Below are 5,571 nucleotides of genomic sequence, written 5' to 3' on the forward strand. Positions count from 1 at the left end.
CCTGGGAAGTGGAAGCTTACACAGATTTATCATATAAATCTGCTGAAGCTTTGGTAGGAAAAATCAGAGACAGCAACTGCAATAGTGCCCAAGATCTAAGCATGTGCGGTTCCAATTGACAGATTCCTCAATGAGGTCAAGACGCGTCAAGCTCAAGACATGGTCAGGAGAAATTTAGATGTCTTTTCGACCATTATAGGGAGGACTAAGTTCGTTGAGTACGACATCGTTACACCTCCGGGCATAGTGGTCAATCTGCGGCGGTACCGAATACCTGAGGCGAAGAGGGACTCGCAAGGAAGTGGAGGACATGTTATGCCTGGTGGTTACTGAAGAGTCCACCAGCAGGTGGAATAACCCCATAGTGCTGGTTCCCAAGCCGTCCAGAGTACTGCAGTTCTGCAACAACTTCCACAGGTTGAACCAGGTGTCTAAATTTGATGCCTATCCCATGCCACACGTTGATGAGATGATTGAGCAACTGGCACAAAGCCAATACTTGACCACTCTTGACCTTACCAAAGGCTATTGGCAGATTCCCCTCACTGAGGCTGCCAAGGTGAAAACTGCCTTTTCCACCCCAGATGGCCTGTTTCAGTATCGAGTCTTGCCATTTGGTCTTCATGGGGCCCCGGCCACATTCCAGCGGGCCATGAATAAGCTCCTCCAGCCCCACCAAAAGTACGCAACTGCGTACCTAGATGACATTGTTATCTACAGCGACAACTGGGAGTCTCATCTGGCCAAAGTGGAAGCCATATTGAAAACTCTGCGCTTTACGGCTTCACGGCCAACCCAGAGAAGTGTGCGATAGGTATGTCAGAGGCTAAGTACCTGAGGTACGTTCTGGGCCTGGGCAAAATCAGACCCCAAATCAATAAGGTGGAGGCCAAGGCCTAAGAGGAAGATCCAACTCAGGACCTTTTTAGGCCTGGTGAGATATTACCGCAAGTTTGTCCACTCACTGATTGCTTGAAAAAACAAAGTCCGAACAAGCTTGTGTGGAAGTTCCAGGTACATGAGGCCTGGAAAGACTTAAAAGGTGCCCTGTGTAAAGCACCAGTGTTGATAGCATATTTCCAGCTGCAACCCAGCAGCCGGGCCGGGGCCATGCCGTGTGAAAGGACCCTACCCCTTACATTATTAATTACAATACCGGCACGGGAAAACAGCCATGTGTGAAACAGTCCTATCCATTCTTAAAAAGGGGTTTACACCGAAACACATTGTTTGGAGACTGTGCTCTTGCTGTGGACCAAGGAGGGGAAACTTCATTGGAGGGTCTGAACAAGCTATCTGCGGTGGTGCCGAGCATTTCAGCCTGGGACCTTGCCTGCTTCATCAGCTAGCCCACCGCAGCACCAGTGCATGGTGAGTCTCATCCTGAACCTTATCCCAGAACACCCTTAGTCCACTGTGATTGGATATACCTTTTGTATACCAGTTTGGTATTGAATCAATCAATACATAGCTTATGTAATCACTTTGTGATACTGCTTGCTGTTTGACCATATGATATCATATCATGAATTCTTTTTATACATTGCTCATGTTTTCATAATCCTGTCAAAATGATCCATATTGTGACATTGTTTGCTGTTTATCATGAATTCTTTTTAAATTATTAAATATCTTTTATAACGATAAAAGTTGTCTTCTCTTGGGGAAATACTGGGGGTTTTTTAGCACCTATCAGTAAGCCTATCTACAGAAGTTACTTATACTAAATGGGGAACTACTGTAAGTGATCGTTCCTGGGGTTTACTGAGGCTGCTTCAAACCCCTAACTGAGCAGAAACTGGCGTATTGAATTTTTTATTTCCACAATACTGGATTCAGCCTGGTTACCCTGCTACACATTAACGATCCTAGCCTGTTTACCTTGTTATGCATTATCAGGCCCAGCCCGGTTATTCCCACACATTACAGGACCCAGCCCGGTTCTTGATATTTATTACCGGTCCCAGTGGCTCCAGCATAATTCCTGATATGAATTACCAGTCCCAGCCTAATTACCCCAATACGCATCGTCGGTCCCAGCTTGGTTACCCAAATACTGGAACCTATTTAGTTGTTTTCTCAAGACTCTCACCTCACAGCCTTCCTATCCAGTGCTATTACATTCCTAAGCACTAACTCCATGCAGAGAAACCTAATGAAGACTCCCAGCTGTCTGCACGTAGCCTCCAATCAGGTTCCTACCGCAAGCTCCAGTCCAAGTAATCCTCAGTTCTGACACTAAGCATACTATAACTTTGGAGCCCTACTATGCCAGCTCATGCACGTGGCAATCTGGGTTGTTGGTTTACAGCAGGGATGGGGAACCTTCGGCCCTCCAGCTGTTGTTGAACTACACATCCCAGCATGCCCTGCAACAGTTTTAGCATGGCCAAATAGCAAAACTGTAGCAAGGCATGCTGGTATGTGTAGTTCAACAACAGCTGGAGGGCCAAAGGTTCGCCATCCCTGGTTTACAGTTTTAGCAATCACACAGAAGAGAACCCATGGTGCTCTCTGCTCACTCTGAATACTGCTCTATTTCCTTCTTTGCACTGATGGGAGAAGGGTCCAGAGCAGCACAGGTATATGTGGCCCAACAACTGACTGACATTGTTGCATGTTGGGGCCTCTCAGCTGTCACCTCCCACAGGAGCATCTATCCCTTTTAGCCTCCTAATCCCACCTATTGCTACTTTGTATAAAAAGTAAACAGTGTATAAGAACCATAACTTTGTCTGTAGTCCTCTAAAGGTGCATATACACGGAGCGATATAACTGAGCAATTTTGACTATATAGTCAAAATCGCTCAGAAAGTTAGTGCAGATCGCTCCGTGTGTATACAGGCAGCGATAGCGATGCGCGTCCCCGCTAGGTCGCTATCGCTGGGAAAAATAGACTGTGCAGGCAAGTCAATTTAGATTATGTCGCTGGTAAAGTTAGTTAAAATCGCTCATATTTTAAGTGGCCAGCGATTTTTCCCAGCGATAGCGATGTTAAGCCACTCCCCGCTGCCCCTTTTACCTCAGTGCGCGGAGGCTGAAGAAGAGGGAACAGCACAGCAGCATTCCAAGCCGAATACGTGAGTATATTGTGGTCTGTGTCCGGTCCGGGGGCAGAGCCTGTAGTGTCGTGTCCGGTCCGCGGGAGGGATGAGAGAGGAACTCTGTACTGTCCGTCCCCTGGCCGCTCTGTAGTGTCTGCGGTCCGGGGGGACGGAGGGGGAGGAATGGCCGCTGTGCAGTGTCCGTTCCGGGGGGAGAAGGGGGGTGAAGAATGGCTGCAGAGGGATGGCGCTGTGTATCAGAAACGGCGGTTACTGGCCGCACAGTGCTTCCCTGTGTAGAGGCTTATAGTGGGAGCAGCTGACGTCCGTGAGGAGGAAGCGGGTGGGGAGAGAGACGAAGATGGTGCTATGGGGGGGGGGCGGCAGGGCGGGCGGCGGTGGCGATGCTGCTTGCTGTAGTCCCGCCAGTCTATCAGAGGGCATGGGCATGATGTTGGAGTGCTGTCCGTCTATTGGGGGCTGGGAGTCACGGGGGAGGGAGCAGGTGCAGGTCTGTCTGTCAATGGGGGGTGGGGGATGGAGAAGGTCCTGTTCTGCCTGCCAGTTGGGGGAGGGAGAAGGTGTTGGTCTGTCTGTCAATGGGGGGTGTCGGATGGAGAAGGTGCTGTTCTGCCTGCCAGTGGGGGGGGGAGGGAGAGAAGGCGCTGTTCTGTCTGTCATTGGGGGCTGTCGGATGGAGAAGGTGCTGTTCTGCCTGCCAGTGGGTTGGGGAGGGAGAAGGTGCTGGTCTGTCTGTCAATGGGGGGTGTCGGATGGAGAAGGTGCTGTTCTGCCTGCCAGCGGGGGGTGGGGGTGGGGATGGGAGGGAGAGAAGGCGCTGTTCTATCTGTCATTGGGGGGTGTCGGATGGAGAAGGTGCTGTTCTGCCTGCCAGCGGGGGGTGGGGTGGGATGGAGAGAAGGCGCTGTACTATCTGTAATTGGGGGTGTCGGATGGAGAAGGTGCTGTTCTGCCTGTCAGTAGGGGGGTGGGGGATGGAGAAGGTGCCTGTCTGTCTATGGGGGTGAGGGTTGGTGGTACTGTCATGTCTGGCTATTGGGGGGGGTGGGGGTGCCTGCACCCTCTGTATGTGGAGGGAGGGTGGGGGTGCCTGTGCCGTCTGTATGTGGAGGGAGGGTGTGGGTGCTGGCGCTGTCTGTATGTGGAGGGAGGATGGGGGTTCCGGCGCTGTCTGTATGTGGAGGGAGGGTGGGGGTGCCGGCGCTGTCTGTATGTGGAGGGAGGGTGGGGGTGCCTGCGCTGTCTGTTGTCTGTGTGTGAAGGGAGGGCGTTGGCGCTGTCTGTTGTCTGTGGAGGGAAGGTGCTGGCGCTGTCTGTTGTCTGTGGAGGGAAGGTGCTGGCGCTGTCTGTTGTCTGTGTGTGAAGGGAGGGTGAAGGTAAATGCGCTGTTTGGGTGTGGAGGTGCATGCGCTGTCTTGTGCGGAGGCAAAGGGGGCTGACCAGGGTGCCTGCACTGTGTATGGAGGATGTAATATTAAACACTATGTGCGCCGCCCGGCTACAGGGACAAACTCAGCGCCATCCCACCGTGCAGCCATCCCCTCACCCCCCAGACCTGACACTACTGGGACGAAGTGAGACGAACTCCATCGGATAATAGGTGAGTTTTTTTGTTTTTTTTTACAGGTACCCCTATTGGATTCTACTGGACAAGGGGACTTGATTGGCGGCGTGGGATCTAGGTAAGTATGTGTGAGTGTGTAAGTGTGTTTAAATAAATTTTTACTTTCACGGTGTGTGAGTTGTGTTTTTATTTGGGTATTTCTTTTGTTGTGGAACTACAGGTACCAGCGGGTCCGTTATTTCCCCGCATGCTGGTACTTGTAGTTTTCCAAGTACCAGCATGTGGGGGAGGCTTGCTGGGACTTGTAGTTCCACAGCAAAAGACAATATTCTTTTTTTTGTCACTTTGAAAGACTATCAGCCCCCCATCCACCGCCATGGGATGGGGGGGACAGCCTTGGGCTTCACCCCTGGCCCTTGGGTGGGTGGAGGGGGGGGTGACCCCTTGATTTTAGGGGTCCCCACTCCTCCAGGGTACCCCAGCCAGGGGTGACTAGTTGGTGATTTAATGCCAGGGCCGCAGGGACCAATATAAAAGTGTCCCCCGGCTGTGGCATTATCTCACTGACTAGTGGAGCCCGGTGCTGGTGTTAAAAATACGGGGGACCCCTACGCTTTTTGTCCCCCATATTTTTAGCACCAGGACCAGGCACAGAGCCCGTTGCTGGTTGTTAAAATATGGGGGAACCCCTGTCAATTTTTTCCCTGTATTTTTACAACCAGGACTGGTTCAAAGAGTCTGAGGCTGGTTATGCTTAGGATAAGGGAACCCCACGCAATTTTGTTTTCTGATTTTTAACCCTTTCACACCCCTTCCCACTGATAAACATGCACGGATCTCACTGATCCGTGCATGCCTATCAGAACACGGTAAAAAAAAGCAGGTCTATTTGAAAACTGTTTTTTTTTTTACGATTTGTACTTTTCCCGGCAGTGTTTGGCT

Source organism: Pseudophryne corroboree, chromosome 4 (genome assembly GCF_028390025.1).
Source record: "Pseudophryne corroboree isolate aPseCor3 chromosome 4, aPseCor3.hap2, whole genome shotgun sequence".
NCBI lineage: Eukaryota > Metazoa > Chordata > Amphibia > Anura > Myobatrachidae > Pseudophryne > Pseudophryne corroboree.